The sequence below is a fragment of the Spermophilus citellus genome (assembly GCF_964194105.1).
Source record: "Spermophilus citellus genome assembly, chromosome: 1".
Lineage (NCBI taxonomy): Eukaryota > Metazoa > Chordata > Mammalia > Rodentia > Sciuridae > Spermophilus > Spermophilus citellus.
The window spans coordinates 79329093-79348328 of NC_138182.1; the positions used below are offsets into that span (position 1 = coordinate 79329093).

At 33.9% G+C, this 19236-nt stretch overlaps 1 protein-coding gene and 1 pseudogene across 2 annotated transcripts in view; one reads left to right on the top strand and one right to left on the bottom strand.

Annotated features, from left to right (window-relative positions):
- Positions 1 to 19236, top strand: part of LOC308641430 (uncharacterized protein) — a gene marked incomplete at its 5' end in the record, with an annotated part of 439363 nt that overhangs the window by 382037 nt on the left and 38090 nt on the right. The gene's annotated exons all lie outside the window — the stretch shown is intronic.
- On the bottom strand, positions 2857 to 5996 carry LOC308653752 (zinc finger protein 131-like; annotated as a pseudogene). The gene is made up of 2 exons: positions 5624 to 5996; positions 2857 to 4276 (listed from the first exon to the last, which is right to left on the bottom strand). The product of its transcript is annotated as a zinc finger protein 131-like (transcript).

Consider the following 19236-nt stretch of genomic DNA (forward strand, 5'->3'; position numbering starts at 1 on the left):
CAATCTAGTGATAAAAGAGGTGTGTTGAAATCACCCATAATTACTGTGTTGTGGTCTATTTGACTCTTGAACTTGAGAAGAGTTTGTTTGATGAACATAGCTGCTCCATTGTTTGTGGCATATATATTTATAATTGTTAAATCTTGTTAGTGTATGGTTCCCTTGAGCAGTATGTGGTTTCCTTCTTTATCCTTTTTGATTGACTTTAGTTTGAAGTCTACTTTATTTGATATGAGGATGGAAACCCCTCCTTGCTTCTGCAGTCCATGTGAATGGGATAATTTTTCCAACCCCTTACCTTCAGTCTCTGAATGTCTTTTTCTATATGATGAGTCCCTTGAAGGCAGCATATTGTTGAGTCTATGTCTTTTGATTGATGAGTTTAGGCCATTCACATTTAGGGTTATTATTGAGACATGATTTGTATTCCCAGCCATTTTTTGTTTATTTTTGGTATTTAACGTGACTTTGTTATTCCTCTGTCTTCTGCTTCTTTTAGTGTAATCCCTCCCTCTGCTGATTTTCATAATTGTTTTTCATTTTCTCCTCTTGGAATATTTTGCTGAGGATATTCTGTAGTGCACATTTTATAGTTGTAAATTCTTTTAAGTTTTGTTTATCATGGAAAGTTTTTGTTTCATCATCAAATATAAAGCTTATTTTTGCTGGATATAAGTTTCATGGTTGGCATCCATTTTCTTTCAGAGCTTGGTGTATGTTTTTCCTCGAACTCCTGGCGTTGAGGGTCTGGGTTGAAAAATCTGTTGAGATATGAATAGGTCTCCCCCTATATGTGATCTGATTCCTCTTTCTTGTGGCTTTTAAAATTCTATCCTTCTTCTGTGTGCTAAGCATTCTCATTATAGTGTGTCTTGGTGTAGATCTGTTGAAATTTTGTACATTTGGTTTCCCGTAAGCCTGTTGTATTTGGCTTTCCAATTCGTTCTTTATGCTTGGGATATTTTCTGATATTGTCTCATTGAAGAGTATGTGCATTTATTGTTTTGAAACTCTGTGCCTTCCTTTATCCCAATAACTCTTAGATTTGGTTGTTTGATGCTGTCCCATAATTCTTGGATTTCTAACTTTTTTTAATGTGTGATCAACTTTATTTTCCAGAATGTATAATTTGTCTTCATTATCTGACATTCCTTCTTGCAAGTGATCTAGTCTGTTGGTTATGCTTTCTATTGAGTTTTTTATTTGATTTATTGTATACTTCATTCAAATGATTTCTGTTTTTTTTTTTTTTTCAGGGTCTCTATCTCTTTCTTGAATCTTTTGCTACCTGTATTTGCTCTCTTATCTTATGGTAGGTGTGATCAATTTTTGCCTGTACTTGCTCATTTAGGTCATTCTTTAATTCACAGATTATTTTAATTATGAACCTTATGAACTCCTTCTCTGACAGTTCATCAACTTTGCTGTCCATGGGTTCTGTTATTATAGTGTCCAGGTTTGTTTGGGACATTTTCCTTCCTTGTATTTTCATGTTGCCTCTGTGTGTTCCTTTCTTGCAGTATGGATCTGAGATATTACAGTTTCTTCCCTAAATTCTTGTACTATCTATGCAGATTGTCTGTACCTCACCTTGATGTTGGGCTTCCAAACCCTGCTGGTGTCCCTCAATAAAGGCTACTGCATCCTGGGTCTGGGTACTGAGTAAGTTTTAGTGGGTGGATCTGGGCTATTGGGCTTGACCTCTTCTGATAGTCTGCTGGTCAGAAGGGGCACCACAGGCTGGACTCTAGTGGGTGTCTGTCCCACCTGGCCTACTGAGAGTCCAGATGCAGTGTGGGCTGGTATAGGCCATCTTGGCTGTATCTTGTCTCCAGTGGTAATTCACTGGTCATAAGGGGGCTCCTGCACTAGAAGCTAGCCTCTGGTGAGTGTCTGTCCCTCTGGGAAATGGGATCCAGGCCTACTATGCACCTGGGCCCTGCAGAGGCTGGTGTGGGTGGATCTCAGATACATTGATTTTTAAATGGTGCTCATCCTTTTTTTTTTTTTTCATCTTGTGGTAAAATACTAGTGTAACTTCATCAAAATAGTTTACCACAGATGTAAATAAACTCTCCCTATTGAAAATGGCCCTTCATCTGCCATTAAATAAAATTTCTCAATCTAACTTAAATGAAAAAGGATTGGTAGTTGTCATCATAAGAAAAAATATGAAGTACTATAACACTATTTGCATTGCTCTTTATCTTGTAACAAACTTTGAAAGGAGCAGAAATACTTTATAGAAAAGTTTAGTTGGTTTTGTAAAGGTACCTGGGTGTTTTTTGTTTGTTTGTTTTGTTTTATTTTGTTTGTTTTAAACATTCTGAAAATATTGCCACTGCCACTCTTTTTGTTGCAGAGATGACACCTGTGACTCTTGGGTTAGAGAAGAATGCTTTTCAAATTAAGAAAGCCAGCAAAAATTTTAACTGCACAGTAACAACATATTTTCTTCATTCAGCCTTGTTTCCTACATATTTAACATGCATTAGAATACATAAACATGTATTCTAGTGATTTTTACATTTGATTTTACAAATATGTAAAAAAATTGAGGAAGGGTGTCTCTGACAAAGATAAAACAGTGATAAAGAATTACATTTGTATCCAACTATATAATCCATTTAAATTTCCAGAAATATACTTCTCAAAGCTCTTCTTCATTTATAGAGAGATCCTCCTCTGTGGCATTAACTGGGGTGAGGGGCATCATTTTGTTTCTATAGAAACAGTTCAGCACAACAGGAAATGGTTTTTAAATTTGGTCTACCTGTCTGTCAGTTTAAGGTCAGTCATACTGCCCACAATCAGTTCAAAAACCAAACATGTATATTTCAATATATATTTGTTATTTCAATCTAAAACTGGAAGAGCTGTTCTGTCATCATTCTCTGCCTTTTCAACTTGGAATCCATCATTGGTTTGGTCTTTAAACTCTCAGCACCTTTGTGATCTTCCCTGGCAGCCTCAGCAGCATCTGTTCGATTTGTCTCTCTCTCCTCTTGGCTCATGATTTCAGAGGTCACGTGATTGAAGTCCTCTTCTAGAAGCTCAGTTTGTACTTCCACTGGCATATGATTTACATCTTCAACATGCAGCTCATCTACCTGTACTTCAGTATCTTCTTTAGTCTGAATTCAACCTACTTCTAGATAACTGACTTGAACTTGCTCTGGAAGCTCCCTCATGTATGAATCATGCAATTGGCTGTCCTGAAGCAGATCAGGATGGGCTTGTTCCACAGTCACTTGTGCTGAATCCACCTGGACCTGAAGTAATGGTAACAAATTCACATTCCCAACTTGTTCTTTAATAGTCATTTATTTAACTGGTTCAGTTTGCACACATGTTGCTACTGAAAGGACTTCTGCAGTTACTAGATGCTCTGAAATATTATTAGTATCACTGATTTGCCTCCTTAATTCATTTCCTTGCATAAGCCACAAGTCACATAGAGTACATTGATTGGGTTTATCTGCAGCGTGTATCACCAAGTGATTTTTGAACTGGTCCTAACATTTAAGCACACTGTTATACACCTGGCATTCATACAGCTTCTTCCTTCCCATTTTTGCTCCCACTCCAGTTTGGCATGCAGTGAGATGACATTTGAGGTTACTATTTCTAGTATATAATTCATGACAATTTGGAAACCCAAAGGTTTTTCACCTGTATGTTTTCAAATATGCTCTTTAAAATATCCAAAGTGGTCAAACTGTTTCTCATAGTACTGACATATTAATTTTTCCCCCAGTTCTTTGCTTCTTACTGACTCCACCTTCTTCAAGGTGGTAACAATTTAGGTACTATTTCCAAGCTCTATATGGAAGGTAACTTTTATTGCATATTTGACACTTGAAATTCTCAGTGGAGTATGATTTTATTTGTTCCTGTTTGTGTATGCGGTCAGATGCACAGCCATCTTCTTTAATCTGCCCTTTTCTATCAGTTTGAAAGTACTTCCTGGTAATATCCACTAACAATGTTACAGCAGAATCATCATAGGAATCTGTGCTCTGTATGTACTTTATGGACTGCTTGGCAGAAGCCACTTCCTCTAATATTTCCATGCCTTCATCTTTCACTTCAATTGTGCCTTTGGTGACCTCCACCTCAATTTCCACAGGCTCTGATTCTGCAGATGGCAAGGACTCACTGATAACTTCTGAAGTTTCTGCAATCTTTCTTTTTTTTTTTAGCCTCATTTTTTGTGGTATTTTTCTCTAATGGAGCTGAGTTTTCTTTGTTTCTGACTTCAAGAGCTTTTTTGTTCCTTGCCTTATTTGGAAAGTAAGCATTTTATTTATTTTTTTCATTAAATTTTTAAAAATTTTAATTTGTTATATATGACACCAGAACACATTACAATTCATATTACACACATAGGGCACAATTTTTAATATCTCTGGCTGTATACAAAATAGAGTCACACCATTTGTGTCTTCATACCTGTATTTAGGGTGGTGGATGTCCATCTCATCCCACCATCTTTCTTATCCCCATTCCCCCTCCCTTTCCCTCCATCCCCTTTTCCCCTTTGCCCTCTCTAGAGTTTATCTAATCCTCCCATGACCGACCCCACCAACACATTATGAATCAGCATCCTTAAATCAGAGAAAACATTCTGATTTATTTGTTTTTTGGTATTGGCTTACTTCACTTAGCATTATATTTTCCAACTCCATCCATTTGCCTGAAAATGCCATGATTTTATTATCTTTAAATGCTGAGTAATATTCGATAGTGTATATATATACCAGTTTCTTTATCCACTCATCTGTTGAAGTACATATAGGTTGGTTCCACAGTTTAACTCTTTTGAATTTTGCTGCTATAAACATTGATGTAGCTGTGTCCCTGTAGTATGCTGTTTTTAAGTCCTTTGGGTATAGAATGAGGAGAGGGATATCTGGATCAAATGGTGGTTCCACTCCCAGTTTTTCCAAGGAATCTCCATACTGATTTCCAGATTGGTTGCACCAATTTGCAGTCCTACCAGCAATGTATGAATGTGCCTTTTTCTCCACATCCTCACCAACACTTATTCTTGTTTGCATTCTTAATTGCAGCCATTCTGGAGTGAGATGAAATATTAGAGTAGCATTGATTTGCATATCTCTAGTTACTAGAGGTGTTGAACTTTTTTTATATACTTGTTGATTGTATTTCATCTTCTAGGAAGTGTATTTTCAATATCTTGGCCAATTTATTGATTGGCTTATTTGTTTTTTTGTGTGTGTGTTAAGATTTTTAAGTTTTTTTTTATATATTTTAGAGATTAATGCTCTATCTGGTTTGTGTGTGGTAAAAATTTGCTCCACAAATGTAGGTTCTCATTTACCTCACTGATTGTTTATTTTGAACTTTTTAGTTTGAATATGTCCCATTTATTGAGTCTTGATTTTAATTCTTATACTATATGAGTTTTCAGGAAGTTGGGGGGCTTAATCCCAAATTATGGAGATTTGGGCCTACTTTTTTTTTCTAAGAGGCACAGTGTCTAGCAGTGTCTAGTTTAATTCCTAGGTCTTTGATCCATTTTGAGTTCAGTTTTATGCATGCTGAGAGGTCTGGGTTTAATTTCACTTTGTTACATATGGATTTCCAGTTTCCCCAGCACCATTTGTTGAAGAGGCTAGATTCTAGCATTTGTAGAAAATCTCCTGCTTTCCATAGGTCACTGGCTGCTTCTTCTCCTTGTATCATTAGTTTTGCTGTATATGTGAACTCAATTAAATGATGAAAGCCCGTTTTACTCACACCTTCTATCTCCACCAAAGGTTCCTGAGCAAACTCTTGCAAGAATTTGTAGAAAACTTTATAGCAAATAGCCAAAACAGCCTTGTAGGCCTTAAAATGGTGTCCATGGACTATCAGTGTGATATCAGTAAATCTGTCCTGCTTGCATTGTTTATTCAAAGGTCCAGAATCATTTTATAATGTTCATGAAACTCCTGAAGGCATTCCATCCTCTCTTCCTCCTCCTTGGCCATGAGGTTGCTCTAGCCAGCTGTTCTTCCTCTAATCTCCCCTTCCTTGCTCTCCTGCTGCAGTCTGGCTGTGCACAAAATCAGGAGCCACTCACAGCCTTGTAGATTCAAACAGCAATTCTTTATTCCCAAACTCACACCAGCACTCTACACACAGGTTCTGGGCAAAATCCACGCTTCCACTGGGCTCTGCATCCCAAAACTCTCTCTGAATCCCACGGGCACTCAAGGAGTGGGCACGCCTGAGGCAGCAGGATACGCCCTATTCCCAGTAGGGTACACCTTAAACCTGGAACTGCCCTAAACCCAAGGAGCGGGATACTCCCTAAAACCTGATCCGCCCTAAACCTGGATCCGCCCTGGTCCTTGAGCAAGGTCACCTTACTCAAGCATACATGCAGTGTCACTGCAAATGACCTGGGTCCAAAGGCAAGCCCTTTCATTCCTACGTGGCAATGGCCCTCAGCACTCTCCCCTCCAAGAGCACAGGTTGCCCCACACCTTTCCCTTTTCCCAGGCCACAGCTCTCCCTCCATCATTTTCCTAGCAGGAGCCTGGGTGCTCCCTACACAGGGCCCAGATGATGCTCATGTACTTGCCTCCAGGCCCTGGTAGAGACAGCCAACAGAGGGAGCACACTGATTAACTTTTAAAGAAGTTAATTTTTTTCTTCATTTTAGTTTTGCTTTTTGCCATTATTCTTGCTACAAAAATTTATAACTACTGGTATATGTAATAAAACAATAAGAATAAATGAGTCCTTTTTCATTCTTATAAAAAGACTTTTTTTATTTTAAATAATAAATTTAACTAATATTTTAAATAATAATGTCTTATAAGTAATGACATTTACTAAAAAATGCAATTTATTGAAGAAAGAAAAAATAGTAGGAGTAAAAATGGCCATTGATACTACTTGGTAGCAATGATACCTAAATAGATCATTAGTTTCGTTGCATTTAATGGAACTCATGATATGGTTAAGAATTATTTATTTATGTATTCTAATTTTTCTTCTTGTATTTTTATTTTGTTTCTGAATTTTTAGTATTTAATTTTAATATATTTATTGTTCAATTATTATCATCAATTGTGTTTATTATGTATTACTGTGAATTCAAACTAGGGCCTTGTACATGCTATATAAGCACTCTATCACAAAGCCACACCACCAACCCTGGGTAGTTATTGATTTTAGCTATGGATACTTTCATATTTTTGTGGTTTTCTATGGATTTTTATATGAATCCATAATTTTACATTTGTCTTAGACTTGATATTTTACAAATTCACATAAAACATAGAATAGTTTTATCTTATTAGATCTATTTCCTCCCTACATTGCCTTGGAAAATAGATCATGCATAAATCTGTTGTTGGTTATATGCACTTTAAACATCTTTTCCTTTTATTAATAGGATATTTTGATGAAGAGATTTTTTTTTTTTAATTTTAGTGTGTCAGGTAGCATTTTTGTGTCCTATTTAGGCACATCTTTCTTAACTTGAATGTGGAGTTCTATAGTCTTTCACTGTCATTGACAAATCATTCATTCTTTCTTTCATCTACAGACTTTTCATCCAGCTTACTGTCATTGATTTTATGGTGAAGTGAGGGGCGGGGGAGTTTCCCTATGTTTTTCATGTGGATATACAATACTTCTTTTTTCTTTTTTTTAATTTTTATTGCTTATTTTAATTAATGATCAACAATCACAAACTTCTGATAATTCTAGTACCCACATTTGATGTATTTGTCTATGTTCCTGCTCTGTCATTTCAGTTGAAACCTCCTACATTTCATCTCATCTGTGGCAATAGCCTTGGCACTGATATTATTTGATTTCCTACAGTTTCTCTAAAACCAGGTCTTTTTTTTAATCTTCAAATCTGAATATCTTAGTTTCTTCTTTAAAATCCATAGTGGCATCTATTACATTTTGTGCATATTTCCTCTCTGCATTTGTACCTACACAACCTCATGCTCTTTTACTTATGTTTTGATGGGTTTTCCTTTCATGCTATACCAGTAATATTGTCAATAATATACAGGATGCTTAGTAAATATCAAATTTGGGTGCACAACAATTATTTCTCACATTTTTCCTGAGTCATGGTTATATTTTTTCAGTATTTCATTTAAAATTCAAATATAACTATGTATGTTTTTACCATTATATCTAGCAAACCTGCCACACAAGTAATTTTATCAAGCTCAATAATAAATCTGAGGGATTTATCCACATGGAAATATTATTTGTTCAGAAATGGATCTGTGCCCTAATATGTAACTACACATACCTTGATATTCCCCTGGATCTGTTTTTATATATATATACTTCATTTTTTTTCTGTGATTTCTATCTATATAATCCAATAAGCCTTGATTTGCTTGTGGATATTTGTCTTTATAATGAAAACATAATACATGAAAGTGGACCTAAGAAATAGCAATTGAGAGGGGGCACGAAAAAGAGAGCTTACAAATAGTTTCTGTGAGTTCCTATATTCAGTTGTGGAAGCAGAGACCAACCAAATTAGAGTTTGCAAATCCTATTTATTCTGAACTTGATACAGCAAGGAAGTCAGCATGGTGACATTCACTTTTGCAGGATTCAAAGACAGAGACTGGGAAAGTTTTATAGAAGAAAGTGAAAGCCTGAGGTATGCTCAAATTGGAAACTATTGGCACAGGAAAATGTAGCATGCTAACTAGAAGTAAAGCATTTATTGATTAGGTTATTGATTAAGGGGAATATTTGTCTTTCTTTGGTTCCTGAGTTGGAAGCAAGAACAAATATAAGCAGAGATACAAATGATTCATTAAGTCCTAGCTGTTTGGTGCTGAGTGTAATAGGCATTATCTTTTGGCTTCCGGGGTTGTTGGCAGATTTAGCAATCTGTCTTCCTCAAGAGTCAAAGATTATCTTCCTGGGCTAGTGAAGTGGTTTACTGGGCTGATTGTTGGATGTTGTGAGAGGTCTATTTTATATGGGGTACTGCTATTTTCCATTTATACTTTTAATTTCTCATAGTCATTTACACATACAGTTTCAGTGTTCAAAAAATGTATTTGTACTAGCATTGTGGCTCAGTGGTCAAGCGTTTGTCTAGCATATGCGGGGCACTGGGTTTGATCCTCAGCACTACTTAGAAATAAATAAGAAAATAAAGGTGGTAAAAAAATTCACTTGTACTTAATCTAGTTTGAGGTGTGTTCATGTCAGTTACCTAAAGAAGAATTTTGACTAATATGAAATCTCTCCCTCCCAGTATTCTTAGGATAAAGAGACAGATTATCAACACGCCCTATGGTCACCTGAAATATTAGCCTATTTTTGTCGTCTGCTACAGTATCACTCTATCAGGAATGCATAGGCATTCAACAACAATACTGACTTTCTTTTAATTCTGCTAATGAATGGAGTATTTTCCTCCTTTGGGAACTTTGTTACTCAATTTTTCCCTAGAATATTGTTTTATTCATACCCTGTTCCCTGCCCATTTCACCACTGTCACTTTAAGTATATTCTCACACACTTTAGAGCCTTTAATTAAATCAAGTCTTTTTCAGAGAACATTTTATTGACCTTAAAGATAACTTCAGATTATTATATACTGTATTATAAATTTGAACTTCTCTTATCAAGTACCACATAACACTTATAATCAATATATACACTGTTTAATTTACTGTTAAATATCTATCCATTCTTCTAGGATGAGGTGACTTTACATTTTGTTAGCTTATATCCCTCTCAGATAACTTGTCCAAAGATGTAATTAATTTGTTTTCAATAAGTGAATGAGTGAAAGATTTTCCCTGCATTTGCTTGAAGTAACTTGATTAAATGATAAATCTCAAAATGCTTAACCTTCCATGGAAACTGAATAATTATGACTATAACTGTCAGACATCATCAAGTATAATACACACATTTTCCTAATATAGTAGTTTTTATGTTGACAATGTGTATGGCTTCATTATTGATATTAAAGTCTATATAACACAGAACTGAAGCATATTCTGACTTTAGACTTTCTATAATGTACTTTCTATAATGTGTTTCTGTACAATAAGTCATCCACAGCTTCTATATGGATAGCAGTATAGAAAAGGCTCATAATCTGTTCTTCACTTGTATATATTAAATTTTAAATCAAAATGTACATCAAATGTTCGGAATTTGATTTTATCCATTCCATTTTTGCATTACCTTATCTCAGATCTCATTTTTGTCAATTTTCTTTAATCAATTCTTGATTTTTTTTTCAGTTTTCCAGAAAAATTAAATAATTTAGCACTTTTCAATATGACAAGAAAATGAACAGAGAGAATAAAAGAATGAATGGAAGAAAGGAGGAAAGGAAGGGAAAATATACAGAAAAAATTTTATGTTTTGTAACACTTTGGATTATAATTTACCCACTCTGAGAATTTGTTCAGTCATGCGTATGAAGTAAGATAATATAAATTCTATTTGTGCAGTTTCTTTTTGATTATTTAGTTCTCTAGGATAGGATTGATTTTTTTCTTAAGCACTATAGTTATTTAAAACTCAGAAACATAGTTTTTATTAAATAAGTTTGAGGAAGTTTCTTCTAAAGTGAAAAAGGTATAACAAATAGTTTTCATTGTATCTATAATGGAGAAAATCTATTTATTTAAATTAGAACATGTGCTGACCTTGACTCACAAGAAATGATGTTATATCAAATGTCAAAACATTGTAGCTGCTTATTGAATTTTCTAGTTTTTTCTTTAGTCATATTTAAAGTAGTTCATAAGCTAATTGAAACAGAGACCAATTAATAGCAACAACTTTAATTTATATGACACTATAGACTTCTCTTGACATATTACATTTGACGAGTTAAAAAAAAAGTACTTGACATTTTATCACAGAAAAGTTAATTGCTCTCCAGTTCCAATTAGGGTGACACATAATTTGAATTGAATTCCTTAGTGTGTTGTTCTAGGATTAAAAAAAGAAGATATATAACCTAAAGTGACCATGATTTAGCAGTTTAGTTCCTCAGTCTACATGGAAAGCAATAAAGCCAGAAATTTCCTGCCTGATGATGACTACAAATATATTACAGGGTAAATTATCAATTTCACTTGGTGTTTAAGTTCAAAAATACTGAATAATATTACCTTTAGGGTAAGATTTCTAAATAAAGGTTCATGACTGTGAGTCTTAACATTTTGTAATAATAATAGTGAAAAGTGCAAGAAAGAAGAAAAATCATGTGAAGTAAAAGAAAACGTAAACTAAAATTTTATAATGTTTCACATTTTTTTAAATGATTCTTACCTCAGCTCAACTAATTATAGCATATGCTGAGATTCTAACAAAACATAATCAGCAAAGACTTTAGGAGACATGAAAGAGAAGTGCAGGCTAACACAGCAAGAGAAAAGGAGGGTTTTTACTGGACATTACATGATGGGAAAAATTTTTTGGCAAGACTGTGAATAACAATTAAAAATGGCAAACAGAATACAACAATAGTACATTGACGTTGAGAATCCATCAATTATAAAAATAATTACATAAGAAGCCTCAGTATTGGGCTGGGGTTGTGGCTCAGTGGCAGAGTGCTAGCCTCAAATATGTGAAGCCCTGGGTCGATCCTCAGCACCCCATAAAAATAAATAGGCAAAATAAAGATATTGTGCCCACATATAATGTAAAGAATATTTAAAATAAAAATAGAAGGCTCAGTGTCATAATCCAGCTTTTACCTTCACATAAAAACTTTGATAATATTACATTAAAACTAATAATGGTCCCTTTGTTTTTAAAATATATGTTTGTATATTTGTCTTTATGTTATCTCTTCATGTTGACTGTTTAGAAATAAAATTAAGTAAAACAAGTGGTAAGATGGAAGGGTGAGGTAGATATTTTGGGAAATGGGAACACAGATTGTGTTAGACTTCAACTGGTGGAAAGAGATAGGACAGGTGGCCTTGGAGTCTGGTAGGATTCAGGCCCTTTTGCTTAATACCTCAGGGAGCAGAGGGTAATCTTGAAAGGAGGAAGCCTCCATCTCCCCATCTCATTTCAGAAAGGTAGTATTGTTGTTTCCACTCAATCCATGACAGAATATTTACCTGAATATTTAAAAACTTGGAAATTCTGAAAACAACTCAAATAACTTCCCTCAAAGAGCATGTGAGTGGCCAGATGCCATGGCAAACACCTACAACCCTAGAGATCCTGGAGGCTGAGGCAGGAGGATGACAAGTTTCAGGCCAGACTCAGCAACTTAGCAAGGCTTGTCTCAAAAAAATAATAAATTAAAAAGGCTGAGGGTGTAAATAAGCAAAATAAAGATATTGTGCCCACATATAATGCAAAGAATATTTAAAACAAAAATAAAAGGCTCAGTGTCATAATCCAGCTTTTACCTTCACATAAAAACTTTGATAATATTACATTAAAACTAATAATGGTCCCTTTGTTTTTAAAATATATGTTTGTATATTTGTCTTTATGTAGCTCAGAGGTACAGTACTCCTGGGGTCAAGGCTCAGTATTAGAGAGAGAGAATTTTTGTGTAGGAACCTGCAACAAGTTCCATCAAGGAAAGATATTCCCTAAGATAAGTATGGAACCACATTGAGTTGAATGATAGTATTGATCTGCTTTTGAAATTTGTATTTTGTCTTTTGTTGAGCCCCAGCATCAATAAAAACCAGAAGCAGAATTAGCAAAAGAAGAGTATAAACAGGAATCACTGGTGAGCTGTTAAATTGGTAACCTGGTTGAGATAATGTGTGTCAGATTTCTGAACAATGAGTTTACTTTCTTTAGAAAGAGAATTTAATTTAACCCACTGGCTGCTCAATCTGTCTCATTATCTGCCTCCTGCAGACCATAAACATATATGAAATGAAAACTTGTCTTTGGTCAGCTTCCCATCATTATAACAAATATCTGACATAATGTTCTTGTAAGGAAAAAAAAAAGGTTTATTTTGGCTCACAATTTTGGAAGTTCTATTCCACAATGAGGTGAATCTAGTTTCTTTAGATCTTTGATGGGAAGATAGCACACCATGGCAGGAGTGTGTGGTGGAGCAAAATTTTCACCTTGTGATGGGAGTTAAAGAGAGAAAGAAGAGTCAGGGGGTCCACAATCTTCTTATAGGGCATACTCCCAATGACCTAAATCCTTCTTCTAGGTTCCATGTCTTAAAGTATTCATCACCTCCCAACAACACTAAGCTAGGGAGTAAGCCTTTGCCACAGAGGCCATAGTAGAACATTTAAAACATAAATTACACAAAAGGGAAATAATAAATAAAAAGTGATGCTATCCTGTTAGAAGCCTGTATAAATTATGAGTTTGTTTGAGCCATCATAAGCAGAGAGGCTACTCTGCTGGAAAAACCTGGGTGAAATTTCCCCATTCAAGAAAGCCCAAATCATGCTGATGTCCTGACTTAGCTCAAACCCAGCCACCTGGAAATGGGTGTAACCTGCCAAGCCCCAACTTGTTTTCCCCATTCTTACCCTGTTTCCTCAAGAAACCTGCCACACTGAAACCTTTTGGTGCATCTCCCCTTAAATAAAGGTTTTGGGCCTTTTTCCTTTTCAGTTCCAGTTCCCATCAGGGCTGGACCCAGCAGGTACCCCATTTTTAAAACTAGTCTTCTGTTCCTTATTGATTATTTTCAGACTTTTTATTTTCCCAGCCAGTTCACACCTCCAAGCAGGAATCTGCTCTTCTGGGGTTCTGGCAACTCCAACACTATCCCTGTGTTTGTTTGCTACAGTAGTGGAACAGATTTATCAACACTGGTGTGTTTTGTATTAACAATTTCTAATACAGAACTTAATCTTTATTAGAGTTTATTTTATTAAATAAAGCCCAATTAATTTTTATCTCTGTTAGGTAATGAAACTAATCTTAGAAAGTAAGTCATCTATTATATATAATAAATATATATATATATTTTTGCTTCAAAAAAAGTGGAATATTGCAACCAGAAAAGTGCATTTAACATAAACATAATATATTCAGTAATGTTAACCATTATCATTTCATATTCTCTGTGGAGTTAATGTTTTATGGCAATAACTTTAGAGTAAGGAAATTGTCCATGACAATTAAATTTACAGATAATGAATTAATTTTTACTTAAAAAGAAATTTTGCTTATAATTTCTTATATATTTCAGGATGTAAGCTTTCAAAAAAGAGATGTGAAATACTGTCAAAAGATAGTTCTGATCAATTTATCAGTTAAATATCTTCTAACAAATGTCACAAATGAATAGTTAATATTCTGAACCAATAATAGCAACTATTTATTAGAGGAATAAGTTCCCTGGCCTGCAAATCACATTTCAAAGAGCATGGCACAGAAACAACTCTACTCAACTTTTCTGTTCCTTTTTTTTCCCATTTTGTAAGCACTTATTTAAAGAGAAAAAAACACACTGAAGTATATTTAATTATATTCAAATTAATAAACATACAATTTATTATTCTATTAAGTTTAAATTTCTGCTAGAAAATAAAGTACGGAAATTTCTAAGTGGTAAACAGTCTCTTTTTAAAAAAAAATACTTTTTAGTTGTTGATAGACCTTTATTTTACATATTTGTTTTTATGTGGTTCTGAGAATCTAACCCAATTACTTCACAGATGCCAGGCAAGTGTACTACAGATGAGCCACAACCCCAGCCCAAGTCTATACTTTTGAAAAAAGTAATATCTTAATATTGATAAAATAGAATTCATTCTTAAATATTAACCATAGGCAAGTAGAAAAATAAGTTTCAAAAGAACTTTATAGCTTGCTATTCAAATATGCTTAATTTCAGTTTTTGAATCATTATTCCTCTGTGGTATCATTTTTAAGAGAACACCAACCTCTTCAGGCCATAATTTTTTAACTGTCTGCTATTAAATGATATGCATGAAATGAAAGCGTTCATGGCTGTATCTTGTTTATACCTCTCTTTTAACTCACTTCTTCTAAGAAAATTGATAAGTACAGACACAACATAAAATGTACAGCATGTAATCTTTTACACTTACTCAGATTCTAAATTAACCAAGGATGATGAAACAGATTTATTGAAAGAAAAAACAATAGAATTCCATGTAATTTGCAGTTAAAGTATACACTTTGCATCAATCCTTTTCAATATTGAAAGAAAATCTTAAAATTTGTTAAGTGCTAACATATACAAAGTGAATGAGTACAGGTAAATTTTTTGATTTTTGTCCTATTTATGAACATTTCACATTGAGCTTAATAATCTTGTCTATACAAATTCATATTCATATATAGTAGCATAGAGTCACTGTGTGAGACTGAAATTATATAGGTCTCATAATCCATCAAATTATTGCCCATGGTTAAAGAGGTAATTTTCTAAACATGATTATCAAATTAATGAGAAGGGAAAGAAGAAGAGAAGAGTTGGGAAAGTGAAAAAACATCAGAGCACATCTTAGAGAGAGAGAGAGAGGAAGAGAGAGAGAGAGAAAAGAAGAGGGAAAGAGGAGGAGGGCAGGTTAGAAAATCGGGACAGAGACAGAGAGAAGAAACTGGTTTATGATTTGTGATGTGTTGTGTTGTGATGTATATGTCATATTTTTTGTTTGTTTTTATTTTGATCTGTTATATTTTGTGTCTTGGTAAAAATATTTTGAGAAATCATGATATAAATTGGATTAGGGAGAATTTTTTTTAGGAACTGTACTTTATAATTAAGATTATGTTTGTTTTTGTAATATTCTTTTCTGAAGATGTTTTCTTTAGAGAATATGGGTGATTGTATACCCAGATTATGAAGGACCATGTTCTTTGAAATAGGCAGATAAGTTTGGTGACCTCTCAAGGTTTTTTTTTTTCTGTAAATTGAAATTCTTTTTTTTAAATTTTAATTTGTTATATATGACAACAGAATGCATTATAATTCATATTACATATATAGAACACAATTTATCATATCTCTGGTTGTACACAAAGTAGAGTCACACCATTCCTGTCTTCATACATGTACTTAGGGTAGTGATGTCCATCTCATTCTACCATTATTCCTATACCCATGCCCCCTCACTTCCCCTCCCTCCCCTTTGCCCTATCTAATCCTCCCATGACCCCTCCCACCACCACATTATGAAGCAGCATCCTTAAATCAGAGAAAACATTCAGCATTTGTTTTTTTTGAGATTGGCTTAACTTCACTTAGCATTATATTCTCCAATTCCATCCATTTAACAGCAAATGCTATGATTTTATTCTCTTTTAATGCTGAGTAATATTCCATTGTGTATGTATACCACAGTGTCTTTGTCCATTATTCTACTGACGGGCATCTAGGTTGGTTCCACAGCTTAGCTATGTTGAATTGTGCTGCTATAAATATTGATGTGGCTGTGTCCCTGTAATATGTGGTTTTTAAGTCTTTTGGTTATGACCAAAGAGTGGGATAGCTGGGTCAAATGGTGGTTCCATTCCCATTTTTTCCAAGGAATCTCCATACTGCTTTCCACATTGGCTGCACCAATTTGTAGTCCCACTAGCAATGTTTGACTTCCTTTTTCCCTCACATCTTTGCCATCATTTATTGTTGTTTGTTATTCTTAATAGCAGCCATTCTGATTGGAGTGATATGAAATCTTAGAGTAGTTTTGATTTGCATTTCTCTAATTGCTAGAGATGTTGAACATTTTTTCCCATATGTTTCTTGATTGTATATCATCTTCTGAGAACTCTCAAAGGTTTTATTTGTTTTTCTTCTCTAAATCCAATTTTGTCATTGTGTTCGTAGTATAGTACATATGTGTGCCTTTCAATCATCTGATCATCTATCATATATCAATAAATATACATATCATTATTTTAAACAAATTTAATATAACTATATTAAATAATTGCAATTAGATCTTTTTTGGCAAGGGTTTCAAAAAAAGTTGGCCTTCAGTTTTCAGCATAAATGATGAAGGAGGCTGGAAAATACATTAACATTAAAAGGAGAAATTTTACTGATTTTTAAGAATATGCTTTAATCCCAGTGGTCTCATTTTAGTCAAATGTCACCACAATAAAATCACCATGGCAAGACATGTGAAAGGAAGAGCAGAGAGCTTTACTACTTGAAATGATTTAATTCTTCCACTGGAACATGGCTCTAAATTTCATCTTTTCTTTAGAATATGTGATAATTTGATAGAAATGTTTTCATCACTTGAAACATAGGTTTTAATACTTTAAAACATGTAAGTGGAAGATGACTTCATTTTCATTAATGTAAATGTAATGTATTGTAAATGCAGTATTTCATTGTCTATTTCAGAATGGTCTACACATTGAGAAGATTAGGGATGTTTTAGCTATTCTCCTGGGATATCACTAATGTTTTACATGTCTTAAATATTGCTATATTTTTGTTATAACTAAAATATATTTTTGTTACTTAACAAGAACAAGCTAACCCTCCTAAAATAAAGTCTATATATCATATGGCCAAATAGGAATATAGATAGTTAGGAGTGACACAAGTTCCTAAAAATATAATTAAAAATTTAAATACTAGCAAAGAAGAGCAATCTGAAGGACAACAGCAGAATATACAGAAAATACAAGGCCAAAAAATTAATAAGAATCCTAACTGCATCATTAGTCTAGAGTGGTTCAAATCCACCATTAGAAGGAAAAACAAAAATTGTGCCAAACAAATATAAGCAATGTACAGTCCATTTAGAAGGAACCAAGGAAAGTGACTCTTCTGATGAATCTCACTTGGTGAGAGCATTTTCCCCAGTAAGGGTTGGGCCTGCACAAGAGTCCGGGAAATGTTAAGAATTCTGTTTTACAGATCTACTTTTGAATTCCGGTCTGCATAACATGAGGATAGAAATACATGAATTGTTTTACATGGGAACTCAATTAAATTATAAACTTAGAAAGTCCATGGCAAGATGCTGCTCTAAAGTTACAACTTGTCTCAGTCTGAAACATATTCCCTCTGCTTACATCCAGTTTTGATGTTCTATTCTTTTCCATTTAACTCTTCAATAAATAAATATGTTTAAGTGCTATTCTGCTTAGATGGTTAATGTTTCTCTCTTTCTTTTTTGAAATATTCCCAAGGAATGGGGTTATTTCTAATATGAAATAGATACAAATAGAAAATTGTTCATTTCCTATTTACTTTTATATAAAAATGGAAAGTGAAAATGTTGAGCAATTTCTAGATAAAAATTGAATTAAAAACATTGATCAAAAAACTGAAGAGAGAAACCATTTTCATAAGTTTTATCCCAAGATTACAACTTTTGATAAAACTTACCACTATAGCTGCTCTTTGGGGAGTTTAAAAATGTATGATTAACCTTTATGTGCAATATGGGAAATATAAAAAAAAAGAACTGGAAACCTAGACAGCTAAATTAAAAGAATTTTTTTTCTTGAAAGTTATAGAAAAGTTTCTCTTTCCCAATCTGTGAAGATATTTAGACACTATATTCTTTGTTCATTTATTTTTGCTTCCCAACATGTGGTTCACAGTATGCTTGTTAGTCTGGGGAGATATCTTTGATAAACTCTTTCAGTAGTATGAGGGGAGAGTCTTTAATTAAAAACCAAACATAAACAATCTGTCTGTCAATATTTGAGGTGCACAATTCAGAAGAGCTTATAATTAGGTCTCTAGGGAATATGCATCATTATGCCATTATTTGCTAAAACATGCTCACCTAAATTTTTTGTCCACCTTTAATATTTTTATTATTCTTCATAACGTATCACTAAACTTTGAATATGTTCAGCCCTATCCAAATCTTTGTCTTATTGTCTTTTCCCTTTTCATTGCAAAATTCCCTTTAGGAGCAAATGTATAATCCTCTCCAATTAGTAAAGGGACAACTCTCATCTAGTTTCCTGAATAAAAGAGAAAACTGTTAAGCCTCAGTGTAAAATACCCATACATTTTCTTCACAATTCATGTCCATATTTAATGTAGTTTAGTGATATAATCTTGATTAAAACAGCATGCAAATATAAAGTCCTATATGAACCAATTCTCTTTTAAAGCAATTCACATTAGATGTTCAAAAAGCTGATCAGTAAAGGATGAAATTCTCATTCAACCTTCGCATTATTTTCCCACTGAATATGTTTTCCTTTTTATTGTATGGGTGTCACTGCCAACAAAATGTTGGAAGTGTTATTGCTTCTGGGAATAACACTGTCAGTGCTGATGACTGAGGC